This window comes from Pongo abelii, chromosome 10 (assembly GCF_028885655.2).
Source record: "Pongo abelii isolate AG06213 chromosome 10, NHGRI_mPonAbe1-v2.0_pri, whole genome shotgun sequence".
NCBI classification, from domain to species: Eukaryota; Metazoa; Chordata; class Mammalia; order Primates; family Hominidae; genus Pongo; species Pongo abelii.
In genome coordinates, this window is record NC_071995.2 from 98,811,121 (window position 1) to 98,825,881 (window position 14,761).

Genomic DNA, 14,761 nt, shown 5'->3' on the forward strand with positions numbered 1-14,761 from the left:
CTGTGTGGGCAGAATATCTTATTTCACTCATAAAAGTACTATGTTTTTAGGATGAATGAAAAGAGATTTGAAGTTAACTCAGGGTTGTTCAAGAACTCTTTTTTTTTTTTTTTTTTTTGAGACGGAGCCTTGTTCTCTCACCCAGGCTGGAGTGCAGCAGCGTGATCTTGGCTCACCGCAACCTCCGCTTCCCAGGGTCAAGCGATTCTCCTACCACAGCCTCCCGAGTAGCTGGAATTACAGGTGTGTGCCAACACCACCACACCCGGCTAATTTTTGTATTTTTAGTAGAGACAGGGTTTCGCCTTGTTGGCCAGGCTGGTGTTGAACTCCTGAGCTCAAGTGATCTGCCCGCCTCGGCCTCCCAAAATGTTGGGATTACAGGCGTGAGCCACCGCTCCTGGTCTGTTCAAGCACTCTTGATACAAATGTTAGCGTTTTGTTTTTAAAACAAAACAATGATCCACAATAAACATTAAAGTGTCAGATTCCAGCTTTCCAATTTCAGGGAACAGCTGACAGTGACATCAATGAATGGATCAGGTAGGCTTTTCTGATTGCAAGCAGTAGAAACTCATTTGGGCTATATCTTCAGCAAAACAAAATTTATCCAGGACAAAAGATAGCTTATAAAGTCTAAGAAAAGCTGGGTCCACAGCCTTAAGAAAGATAAAAACCAGAGTAACTTTAGAAATCTTAAGTTACAGAAACAGGGACAGTCCTAGAGCCCTGCCATCAAAATATCTCAGCTCCTATATTTTCTATCTTATCTCATTGTGCTCATGAACCAAATTTCTAGCAGTCTTTTCACCCTAACTAGGATTATGTTCCTACCCTATGGCTCTAGGGGCTTTGATTGACAATCCTACTGTGATGGCCTAGAGTGAAAGAGTCTCTCAAGGAAAACTTAAGTGAAAAGATGAATGCTGGTCAGGGTGAAAGCTGTCCACTTACAGTCATAGATTATATTGCTTTAGGGCCTGGTCATTCCTTCCTAGGCCTAGACTGGTTACCATTGCAGAGTTGCAAAGTGACCATGTTTGTGTGATACCCGGTTACTGGCATACAATCTGTGGACAGTGTAGCAAGAAGATGCTGGTGGTACAAGAGAAATTATTGCAACCAAACAATATAACTGTGCTTAGAAGTTCAAGGTGATGTCAATGGAGGTAAAAAGGTAAGTCCTCATTTAAAGTCCATTACCTGTCTGGACCTCATCCTGGATGGCAGAACACCAACCAGGTGTTTTTCCTTTGAGAAACTGGGTCATTCCTCAAAGCTGCCTTTCCCAAACATGCCCCAGCCTGATGTTTACATTCTTCTGAGAATAGTGTGTGTGTGTGTTTTCACATGCTTATTACAGTAAATTAATTTCTATATAAATTAGGTCTCATAGTGCTCATTTTTGAGCCACTACAAATTGGTGTTTTTGTTTGTGTTTTTTTGTTGAGATGGAGTATCGCTCCATTGCTCAGGCTGGAGTGCGGTGGCACGATCTTGACTCACTGCCACCTCCGCCTCCTGGGTTCAAGCAACTCTTCTGCCTCAGCCTCCTGAGTAGCTGGGACTATAGGCGCATGCTGCCACACCCAGCTAATTTTTGTATTTTTAGTAGAGACGGGGTTTCACCATGTTGGCCAGGTTGGTCTCGAACTCCTGACCTCGTGATCCAACCGCCTCGGCCTCCAAAAGTGCTGGGATGACAGGCGTGAGCCCCCATGCCTGGCCCTACAAATTGATTTTTGACATTAATGAACATAAACCCTAATCCGTTATCACTAGGATCAAAGCTTTCATCCATTTCAACACCTATCTAATTTTGAAACTTTATTGCTAAATATAGATGTTTTAATATGTTTGATTTCAAAGAACACTTTTAATATTAGCTCTATCTGGAGACAGTATAGGTCATAAAAAGTTGGCTCTGAATAGTAATATCTGGAGTGACACTTTAAAGATATGTATTGTTGTGGAAAAATATTTTTGAATTTTTGAATTCAGTGATGATTGCCTCAACATAGCAAACTGATCATGTTCACCTATTTCTCTACCTGTTCCAAGTCCCATTAAACATCCACTGGGGAGGGGAGGGAGGTACATGAGGGAGGAATACACAGGGTGCATTTCAATGCTATTTGTGATATAGTATTTCTCAAGCTAGATGTTGGACACTGGGTATTCATTTTATTAGAGTCCATATTATGTGCATGACAAAATTCTGTTATCTTTTGTAAGATTAAATCCGTAATTCTAGTAAACAAAAAGAGTACTACTGATGTGGAGAAGTGTCTAAAATATGGAAAACAAATACAATTAGATTGTTAGAGAAACAAGAAAACCCATATCCCAAATCAGGGCAGGAGAAAACTACCAAAGAGGTAAGAACAATTCCACAGATACTTTAATCTCAGGACAAATACAGAGAGTAGGAGAAGGCTGGGCATGGCGGCATGTGTCAGCAGTCCCAGCTACTCAAGAGACTGAGGTAGGAGAATTGCTTGAGCCTAGGAGTTTGAGGCTGCAGTGTGCTACAGCTGCACCTGTGAATAGCCACTATATTTTAGCCTGGGCAACATAGTGAGATCCTGTCTAAAAAAAAAGAGTAGAAGGAGATCATGGGTTAGCCATTAAAAGATTGAAACCTACAGCTGTGCCCTATTCCCTGTCTTGTTATTGAGGCTGGGCAGCAAAAGGGGTTAAAGTGTAAAGGTTGGAAAGGAAAGACTAGAACCTGAAATAATTTCATATCCCCTAAGGGCATCAAAGTAAGAAAAAAATTTTAACGGAGCAGTGGGTTGTGTCACTGAACTCTGATTAAAGCCAAGAGCTTGGACCTCATTAGACAGAATTCTGACAGGGCAGGGCTGTAGGAAACTCAGCACATCTCCTTCCTGTTTCCCTCTCACCCCCCACAACAACCAGAGGCAAAACACCAAATTAGAACTTGGATTGGCCAGGCATGGTGGCTCACACCTGTAATCCCAGCACTTCGGGAGGCCGAGGTGGGTGGATCACCTGACGTCAGGAGTTTGAGACCAGCCTGGCCAACATGGTGAAACCCCGTCTTTACTAAAAATACAAAAAATTAGCCGGGTGTGGTGGCAGGTGCCTGTAATCCCAGCTACTTGGGAGGCTGAGGTAGGAAAATCACTTGAACTTGAGAGGCGGAGGTTGCAGTGAGCCGAGATCGTGCCATTGCACTCCAGCCTGGGCAAAAAGAGTGAAACTCCGTCACAAAAAAAAAAAAAAAAAGAAAAACTTGGATTCACCCATGGGTAAACAGGAATTCAGAAATGAAAAAAAATGAACAGACAACCAAGCATTAAATATTTGAGGGATACTTATCACCAGAGAGGCCCCAAATCTAACAAGAATGAATCCCTAAGGGAAGAAAACAAAGGAAAAAACAAAAACTAATATCCTCTAAAGGACTGATGGGGTCACTGTATCTATTGTAAAAAGAGCAGGTTGCTATAACAAAAATAGTTCTTAGAAATTAAAAATAAGTTATTAAAAATAACTTTTGGGCCGGGCGCCTGTAATCCCAGCAATTTGGGAGGCCAAGGCAGGCAGATCACCTGAGGTTAGGAGTTCAAGACCAGCCTGGCCAACATGGTGAAACCCATTCTCTACTAAAAATACAAAAACCAACTCAGTGTGGTGGTGCACACCTGTAATCCCTGCTACTTGGGAGGCTGAGGCAGGAGGATTGCTTCAACCCAGGAGGTGGAGGTGGCAGGGAGCCGAGATTGTGCCACTGCACTCCAGCCTAGGTGAAGAGTGAGACCCTGTCTCAAAAAAAAAAAAAAAAAAAAAAGACAAAAACTTTTGCTTAATAGATGGATTGAACAGCAGAATGGACACTAGTACTGTGCTGAAAAGCTGGGCCAGGCGCAGTGGCTCACCCATGTAATCCCAGCACTTTGGGAGACCGACGCAGGTGGATGGCTTGAGCCTGGGAGTTCAAGACCAGCCTGGGCAACATGGTAAAACCCCTTCCATACTAAAAACACAAAAATTAGCTGGGCAGGGCAGTGCATGCCTGTAGTCCCGGCTACTCGGGAGGCTGAGGCACGAGAATTGCTTGAACCCAGGAGGTGGAAGTTGCAGTAAGCCAGGATCACACCACTGCACTCCAGCCTGGGTGACAGGGACTCTGAAAAAAAAAAAAAAGAAAGAAAAAGAAAAGAAAGAAAGAAAAAGAAAAAAGAAAAAAGACTGAAAATCTGAGTTAGAAAGAAGCTGAGGGAATTTTCCCAGAATGTAGCATAACTGAGCAAGCACTGGGATGGCTGGGGAAAGAGGCTAACCAATGTCCCAGTGTATGCTATGCTGTCCATCTAAATATTAAGAGCCTTACCTACAGAAGATGGCTTTTGATAAGAAAGCTTTTGATAGGCTTTCACACAGGAAACAAATATCCTTGCATTTGGGGCCTATTTTGAGTTTGTCCACTTACTTCCCTAAAGCTTCTACTTCCCAAATTTCTTTTTTTTTCTTTCTTTTTTAAAATTTATTTTTATTTCTTTTTGAGATGGGGTCTTGCTCTGTCACTCAGGCTGGAGTGCACTGGCATGATCCTAGCTCACTGCAGCCTGGAACTCCTGGGCTCAAGTGGTCTTCTCACCTCAGCCTCCAGAGTAGCTGGGACTAAAAGCTTGCGCCACTACCCCTGGCTAATTTTTTTATTTTTATTTTTAGAGATAGGGAATCTCACTATGTTGCCCATGCTGGCCTTGGACTCCTAGCCTCAAGCAATCCTCCTGCCTTGGCCTCCCAAAGTGTTGAGATTATGGGCCTATGCCACCATTCCTGGCCTAGGTTTCTTATCTTGTAGTTGTCAAATCTCTGACCCTTTGGTCAAATCATTAACTGTCATCTCCACCCATGTCTTCATGTAAGTTGAACCACTAGAAATATTGCTCTGATTTCTCCCTGAGATAATTTCTCCTCCCCACTGTGGATTAGGTGTGCTCAGCAGCATGTGCTGCCATCAAGTGGAAGTGGCATATACAGGACTGGACTCAGACTGGTCTTAAGGACATGAGTCAATTTTATGAGCTACTCTCAGCTTCTCAGGAGGCTGACACAGGAGGATTGCTTGAGCCCAGGAGTTCGAGGCTGCAGTGAGCTAAGTGCACCACCGTACTCCAGCCTGGGCAACAGAGTGAGATACCGTCTCTTAAAAAAAAATGTTTTTTTGGCCAGGCGTGGTGGCTCACGCTTGTAATCCCAGCACTTTGGGAGGCCGAAGTAGGCGGATCACAAGGTCAGGAGATCGAGACTATCCTGGCTAACACGGTGAAACTCCATCTCTACTAAAAATACAAAAAATTAGCCAGGCATGGTGGCGCATGCTTGTAATCCCAGCAGAAGCAGTGAGCTGAGATTGCACCATTGCACTCCAGCCCAGGCGACGAGAGAAACTCCGTCTCAAAAAATAGTAATAATTTAAAAAAAAAAAGTTTTATGTAAATCATACTCAGAACACTGGCTACAAAGGATCTGGAAAATGAGGTTTTTAGCTTTCTACTCTCCGAAGTTTAGGAAGACACACTATAAGGAAGTTAGACTAAATGTTGAGCAACAGGAGCCGCAGTCCCTGGTCAAACCAGTATTCAACGCCTGGGGGCAAAATACAAACTTTTGGATAAACAAGGACTCAAAGTGCCACTCTTGAGACTATTTCTGAAATAACTGCTTAAGGATACAGTACTGTAGTAAGATGACAATGAATCTAAGAAAGCAGGGTAAGGATTCAAGAAAACAGTAGGGGCCCAGCAAGATGGCTTATGCCTATAATCCCACCACTTTGGGAGGCAGAGGCAGGAGAAGAACTTGAGCCCAGGAGTTAGAGGCTGTAGTGAGCTAGGATCATACCACTGCACTCCAGCATGTGTGACAGAGCAAGACCTTATCTCTAAAAAACAAACAAAAACACAGTAGGGAAAAAATAAATCAGGAAAATTAATTTGAATAATTATAGAAGCGCTAAAGAGTTAGCAATTGAAATACTGAATTGTGTAATTTTATAATTTGTATATCTTATTAACACAAAACATTTTTCAAATTGTGTTCACTCACATTTTCAATATATATTTAAATATATATTTATTCAATTTTTTTTTTTTGAGATAGAGTTTCGCTCTTGTTGCCCAGGCTGCAGTGCAATGGCACGACCTCAGCTCACTGCAACCTCCGCCTCCTGGGTTCAAGTGATTCTCCTGCCTCAGCCTCCTGAGTAACTGAGATCACAGGCACGCGTCACAATGCCTGGCTAATTTTTGTATTTTTAGTAGAGACGGGGTTTCACCATGTTGGTCAGGCTGGTCTCGAACTCCCGACCTCAGGTGATCCTCCCACCTCGGCCTCCCAAAGTGCTGGGATTACAGGTGTGAGCCACAGCAGCCGGCCTTCAAAATAGTTGAATTGCTAGTTATACCCCTTTTATTCTGAAGTATAAGCCCTAACTAACTTAAAATAGTTTCTAGTGACAATCTTTTTTTTTTTTTTTTGAGACTGAGTCTTGCTCTGTTGCTCAGAGTGGAGCGCAGTGGTGCGATCTCCGCTCACTGGAACCTCTGCCTCCTGGGTTCAAGGTATCCTACCTGCCTGCTTCAGCCTCCCCAGTAGATGGGATTACAGGTGCCCGCCACGCCTGGCTAATTTTTTTGTATTTTTATTAGTCGGGGATTCACCATGTTGGCCAGGCTGGTCTCGAATTCCTGACCTCAAGTCAGCACTTTGGCCTCCCAAAGTGCTGCGATGACCGGTGTGAGCCACTGTGCCCGGCAAATTATTTTAGAGTGTGTGTGTGTGTGTGTGTGTGTGTGTCAGGGTCACATTCTGTTATCCAGGTTAGAGTGCAGTGGCTCGATCACTCCTCAAAGCAAGTGATCCTCCCACCTTAGCCTTCTGGGTAGCTGGGACTACAGGTGTCCACCACCACGCCTGGCTAATTTTTTGTAGAGATGGGGTTTTGCCATGTTGCCCAGGCTGATCTCCAACTCCTGGGCTCGAGCAATCTGCCTGCCTCAGACTCCCAAAGTGCTGGTATTACAGGCGTGAGCCACCATGTCCGGCCCCTAGTGACAATCTTACAATAAAACACACAACAAATAAAACAAAGGAATAACTTTATCAAAATATCTTTGTCAATTTTAGCGTTTTATTAACTTTTTGTTGCTAATTTAATGGTTAGTATTTAGCATTCTTGAGCCATCTTTAAAGCACCTAGTTTTACTCTGAACTTGGACTTTAAGAATTAGGAAAATGGTGAAACCCTATCTCTACTAAAAATGCAAAATTTAGGTAGGTGTGGTGGGTCATGCTTGTAGTACCAGCTACTCAGGAGGCTGAGGCGGGAGAATCGCTTGAACCTGAGAGGCGGAGGTTGCAGTGAGCTGAGATCACACAACTGCACTCCAGCATGGGTGTCAGAGAGAGATCCTGCCTCAGAAAAAAAAAAAAAGAATTAGGAAAATGTCTCATATATTCATTTATAACTTTCGAAGTATCATATTCTTTCTGACAAAAGGTTAAGTAGTTTCATATTTTTAGCCTAAATGAAAATGCTAATAGAAACTTGAGTCAGTGAACAGTTGTGTAATTAGAAGTCTTTGCCAGGTGCAGTTGCTCACGCCTGTAATCTCAGCACTCTGGGAGGCCAAGGCGGGTAGATCACCTGAGGTCAGGAGTTTGAGACCAGCCTGGTCAACATGGTGAAACCCCGTCTCTACTTAAAAAAAATGCAAAAATTGGCCAGGTATAGTGGCATGCACCTGTAATCCCAGCTACTAGGGAGGCTGAGACTGGAGAACAGCTTGAACCCAGGAGGTGGAGGTTGCAGTGAGCCAAGTTAGTGCCACTGCACTCCAGCCTGGGCGACAGAGCAAGACTCCGTCTCAAAAAAAAAAAAGTCTTTGTATATGGGTTAATTCACATAATTTATATACCTCACAACTCCAATGTGATGGTTAAATTTCATAGTTTCAAGCTCCATCTCAGTAAATTAATTCATTAGGTATGGAAAGGCGTCATTGTGTAACAAGCACTCCAGGTGATTCTGGTGCAGGTAGACCTTGGGCCACTTTGAGAAACACTGGCCTAAGGCTGGGCACGGTGGCTCGCGCCTGTAATCCCAGCACTTTGGGAGGCCAAGGTGGGCGGATCACCTGAGGTCGGGAGTTTGAGACCAGCCTGACCAACTTGGAGAAACCCCATCTCTACTAAAAATACAAAATTAGCCAGGCGTGGTGGCGCATACCTGTAATCCCAGCTACTTGGGAGTCTGAGGCAGAAGAATCGCTTGAACCCGGGAGGCAGGAGGTTGTGGTGAGCCGAGATCGCGCCATTGTACTCCAGCCTGGGCAACAGGAGCGAAACTCCATCTCAAAAACAAAACAAAACAAAACAAACAAACAAACACAAAAAAAGAAACAGGCCTGGAGGGTGAGAGGATAGCACTTATTAAAATAGCCTAACCTGTGACAGGCAATGTATATACATATCATTTAATCCTAACTGCAACAATTGTATACTAGCTCCATTTTGCAAATGAGAAAACCTAGGTTCAAAACAGTGAGTAAACTGTTCAAGGTCACATTAGGTAGTGGACTTGTGAGTCAAACACAGGTGGGTCTAATTTTGAAGTTTATGCTTTACCACACCTTCAATTTAGATGTTCACAAGTATTTCACCCTAAACATATCAAAGTTAAATTTACCCTCAACTCCTCATCTTTCTAACCCAATCTGCCATTCCTATATACATACATATATATAATTTTCATGTATGCATATGCATACAGCCCCCTGAAAGACGGAAATATGTATAAAATGTTCTTGGCAACCCAGTCCCTTTAAACATTCTCGTCCCTCTTCCAGAGATGCTGTTACAAATTCTAACTCCCATTCAGATTTCACGACCAACTTTAAATACTGCTTCTCTTTCAGATGCCATAATAAATTAGTTGTATAGAGTTCTGTATTCATACCTCTATATGTTTACTACATTGTTAATGTCATGTTTATGTTCTCTGTATTAGAGTTACTTTTCCAAGGGTGGGACTATGACATCCACTTTATGTCTCCTACATCATACCTGGCATAGCTGAAAAGCTGAATGATTATACTCATGAATGAATGATTAGGTAGCATCATTGGTTATAGGGTTGCTAAGCATCAGAGACGAGGCTTCAGCCCCAATTTTTTTGATTTTCGTGTTCCAAAAATCTTTTTAGCATGCAAGGAATCAGCAAGTAGAAGAACTTCCAATCTACTTGTAGAGTGTACAGGAAGGAAATATTTCCAGGAAAAAGATCTCAATAACAGATTTCAGTCTTGAATTCTTTATGGATAAAAGTTATATAAGAAGAAAAACGTTTTGTCTCAAAAAAAATTTTTTTTTGGAGTTAGAAAATCTTTCATGAGCTTGGGCTACATAGCGAAACCCTGTCTCTAAAAAAGAAACTAGCTGGGCTTGGTGGCATGTGCCTGTAGTCCCAGCTACTCAGGAGGCTGAGGTGGGAGAACTGCTTGAACCCAGGAGGCTGAGGTGGGAGAACTGCTTGAACCCAGGAGGTTGAGGCTGTGGTGATCCATGATCACACCACTGCACTTCAGCCTGAGTGACAGAGTTAGACCCTGTCTCCAGAAACAAACAAACAAACAAACAAAACCTTTTATTTATGTGGCTAGTACCTGTCAACAAAAAAATTATTCAATGATATTTGTTAAAAGATGATTTTATTCAGGACCATCAAAATAGGTACAGGGACCACTGCTATGGGATTCTGTGGTCAGGGAGAGATACTAGCCTCAAATCTGAGTACGGCATGGCCAAGTAGTGGGAATTTATAGCCAAGAAGCAGGTCAGGGTTCAATGAAAGGAAAATTACTGAGAGGAAAAACCTCAAGGGTAAGGGAGATTCTGACTGAACTGACCTAACAGGATTCTCACCGAAGACTGGCCAGGATGATGACACATAACCTCTGGGGAATGATAAAGGATGAGGAACATGATTGCATATTGAGTATGATGAGATATTGACGGTGGGGGCTTCTTGCTAAACTGACACAGCAGGGTTCTTTGCTAAAATGGGATTTAAGGAAGAGCACAGATGGGACTAGAAGAAGATTCAGGAGCCTGACTAAAGTTTGGTCAAGCAAACAATCTTTGTCATCTCGTAGAGACTGAATAATCTAAGAAGTTTAAACAGTCTCAAGTGTTATGAATCAGACTGTTAATGGTCATGGAAATTTACTGAATATTCTATCAGGAGGAAAGTTTTCCAGTAATTGAAACTGGATTTATTTATACAGAGAAAAAAATGCTTTACATGTAAGTCCCTCCAAAATGTTTAGCCTAACATTGAATGATGATACCCTTGGGAACTTAATTCTTTTTAAGCCTAATAACTGTGCTTTATGAAGCTGTCACTAGGTGGCATGGCAATGCTTGGTTAGAAATTTCCCTTTAGAAATTAATGCCTCAGAACCTTCAAAAACTATTCAGTAGAAGTCAGTTTCTTTGTAAACAAGTTTTATTGTTTACAAAGTTTCATTGTTTACAAGTTTCATTTAGTAGTATGTATGGATGTATATATATTTACACACACATATACATATATATGTGTGTACATGTTGATAAAAATAAGCTCCATTAGGGAATGTTGTAGGAAATACTCAATTTAAATAATAACAAAATAAGACATTTAAAGTATGCTTAACAACTCTGACTTCTGGTAATTCTATTTCTAAACTATATTTTATCCTAATCTAGAATACTCATCTGATAGTATTTTCCCTTTTAACCCAAACAGGTCAAATCGTAAATCCAGGTCTATGATTCCAGAGCCCACATTCTTTTTTTTTAAGGTGTTTTTTTAATTCTCTTATTTTTAAAAATTCTTTATTTCCATAGGTTTTTGGGGAACAGGTCGTATTTGGTTACATGAATAAGCTTTTTAGTGGTGATTTGTGAGATTTTGGGGCACCCATCCCCCCAGCAGTATACACTGAACCTAATTTGTGGCCTTTTCTCCCTTACCCCTTTCCCACCATTTCACCCCCAAGTCCCCAAACTCCACTGTATCATTCTATTTTTTCCCCCCCAAGGTGGAGTCTTGCTCTGTCACCCAGGCTGGAGTGCAGTGGCATGATCCCGGCTCACTGCAGCCTCCGTCTCCTGGGTTCAGGCAATTCTCCTATCTCAGCCTCCCAAGTAGCTGGGATTACAGGTACCTGCCACCGCGCCCAGCTAATTTTTGTATTTTTAGTAGAGACGGGTTTCACCATGTTGACTAGGCTGGTCTTGAACTCCTGACCTTAGGTGACCCACCCGCCTCAGCTTCCCAGAGTGTTGGGATTACAGGTGTGAGCCACCGTGCCTGGCCCACTGTATCACTCTTAGGCCTTTGCATTCTCATAGCTTAGCTCCCACTTATGAAGGAGAATATACGATGTTTGGTTTCCCATTCCTCAGTTACTTCACGTAGAATAATCGTCTCCAATCCCATCCAGGTTGCTGCGAATGCCATTAATTCATTCCTTTTTATGGCTGCATAGTATTCCATTGTATGCATATACCACACTTTATCCACTTCTTGATTGATGGGCATTTGGGCTGGTTCCATATTTTTGCAATTGTGAATTGTGGTGCTATAAACATGTGAGAGCAAGTATCTTTTTGGTATAATGACTTCTTTTCCTCTGGGTAGATACCCAGTAGTGGGATTGCTGAATCAAATGATAGTTCTACTTTTAGTTCTTTAAGGAATCTCCACACCGTTTTCCATAGTGGCTGTACTAGTTTACATTCCCACCAGTAATGTAGAAGTGTTCCTTGTTCACCACATCCATGCCAACATCTATTATTTTTTTATTTTTCTATTATGACCATTCTGTGGGAGTAAGGTGGTATCGCACTGTGGTTTTGATTTATATTTCCCTAATCACTAGTGATGTTGAGCATTTTTTCATGTTTGTTGGTGATTTGTATATCTTCTTTTGAGAATTTTCTATTCATGTCTTTAGCCCACTTTTTGATGGGATTGTTTTTTTCTTACTGATTTGTTTGAGTTCCTTGTAGATTCTGGATATTAGTACTTTGTCAGATGTATAAAGATTTTCTCCCACTCTATGGGTTATCTGTTTACTGTGCAGACTGTTCCTTTTGCTGTGCAAAAGTGCTTTCGTTTAATTAAGTCCCACCTATTTATCTTTGTTTTTTTTGTATTTGCTTTTGGGTTCTTGGTCATGAAATCTTTGCATAAGCCAATGTCTAGAAGAGTTTTTCCCATGTTATCTTCTAGAATTTTCATAGTTTCAGTTCTTAGGACTTAAATCTAAAATGATTTTTGTATAAGGTGAGAGATGAGGATCCAGTTTCATTCTCCTACATGTGGCTTGCCAATTATCCCAGCACCATTTGTTGAAGAGGGTGTCCTTTCCCCACTTTCAGTTTTTGTTTGCTTTGTTGAAGATCAGTTGGCTATATGTATTTGGGGTTATTTCTGGGTTCTCTATTCTGTTTCATTGGTCTATGTGCCTATTTTTATACTAGTACCATGCTGTTTTGGTGACTATGGCCTTATAGTATAGTTTAAAATCAGGTAATGTGATGCCTCCAGATTTGTTCCTTTTGCTTAGTCTTGCTTTGGCTATTCAGGCTCTTTTTTGTTTCCATATGAATTTTAGGAGTTTCTTTTTCTTTTTTTTTTTTTTGAAACGGAGTCTCGCTCTGTTGCCAGCCAGGCTGGAGTGCAGTGGCGTGATCTGGGCTCACCGCAACCTCCACCTCCCAAGTTCAAGCGATTCTCCTGCCTCAGCCTCCAAAGTAGCTGTGACTATAGGCATGTGCCACCACACCCAGCTAATTTTTGTATTTTTAGTAGAGATGGGTTTTCACCATGTTGGCCAAGCTGGACTCAAACTCCTGACCTCAGGTGATCCACCCGCCTTGGCCTCCCAAAGTGCTGGGATTACAGGCATGAGCCACTGCGCCTAGCCTAGGATTTTTTTTTTCTAGTTCTGTAAAGAATGATGGTAGTATTTTAATGGAAATTGCATTGAACTATAGACTTCAGAGCCCATATTCCTGTTACCACACCACAGATTCTCCCTCACGAACGCACTATTTACAGATGGAGAGATGACTGTTATCCACCAAAGAGTTGGAAGGTACCTTTGGTATTACCTGGCCCAATCTTAAAAAAAATTTTTTTAAATTTATTTCTTTTTTTATTTCTTTGTTTCAACCTTAAACTATTAAAGGAATAGCTCAATCTTAAAAATATAGATCTGTGCATGTGTATTTTTATTTTAGAGATTTTTTAAAAACTGAGGCTCAGTGCAAAGATATTTGTCTAAGGTTATAATTTTCTGAACAGCAGACGCAAGGACGTGGTAATATCCTTAAAGCATTTGTCAAAGTATCCACCATTCATAGTGATGACTAGCAAATCCCTACCTGATTCACACTGAACATTAAAATGGCAACTTTCCAAATAGGAGACTCTTCTATCGAAGAGGGCTTGGTGGCATGTTTCCAGTATTTTCCTGGTATCTCTTCAGGTACCCTCTCAGGTCTTCCACTGGAAGTATATTAACTTCCTCCCCAACTTAAAAAAAGCCATATGCAGATTAGGGCAGTTTTATCTTCCAGTGTCATATAATTGGGTTGCTTTTTTTTTTTTTTGACAGAGTCTCGCTCCATCACCCAGGCTGGAGTGCAATGGCACCATCTCGGCAACATCCGCCTCCCGGGTTCAAGCAATTCTCCTGCCTCAGCCTCCCAAGTACATACCATGCACCATCACTCCTGGCTAATTTTTTGTATTTTTAGAAGAGCCGGGGTTTCACCATGTTGGCCAGGCTGGTCTCGAACTCCTGATCTCAGGTGATCTGCCTGCCTTGGCCTACCAAAGTGCTGGGATTACAGGAGTGAGCCACCATACCCAGCCTTTCTTTTTTTTTAAGTAGGAAGAACTTAAAAGTCATCTAGCTTAGTGCTTTATTTTATTTTTTATTTTTTATTTTTGTGCCCAGGCTGGTGTGCAGTGGCATAATCTCAGCTCACTGCAACCTCTGCTCCTGGGCTCAACTCATCCTCCCACCTCAGCCTCCTGAGCAGCTGGGACTATAGGCACCCACCACTGTACCTGGCTAATTTTTGCATTTTTACTAGAGATGGGGTTTTGCCATGTTGTGCAGGCTGGTCTTGGAACTTGTAGGCTCAAGCGATCTACCCACTTCAGCCTCCCAAAGTGCTGGGATTATAGGCGTGAGCCACCACATCTAGCCAATGCTCTTATGTTAATATAACATTGGGATATTTAATAGTTTATCCATAAGGTAAAAGCAAAATTTGGGAAATATATAAATATACATCAATAAAGACTTTTAGATTCTTGAACCCAGTGGTTCTTACTGTGCTTGCGCCACAGTCCTCGTGAAAATTTGCTGACAGCCATGGATTATCTTCCTAGAAAGATGCCATAAGCACAGATACACAAAAAACTGCCTGCAGTTTCACAAAGTGTATTGTACTTTGGCCCTTTGAAACCTTTTCACAGACTCTTAGTTGAGAATTTTTGTTTGTTTTTTTGAGACAGAGTCTCTCCCTGTTGCTGAGGCTGGAGTGCAGTGGCGTGATCTCAGCTCACTGCAACCTCCACCTCCTGGGTTCAAGCAATTCTCCTGCCTCAGCCTCTCAAGTAGCTGGGATTACAGGTGCCCACCACCACACGTGGCTAATTTTT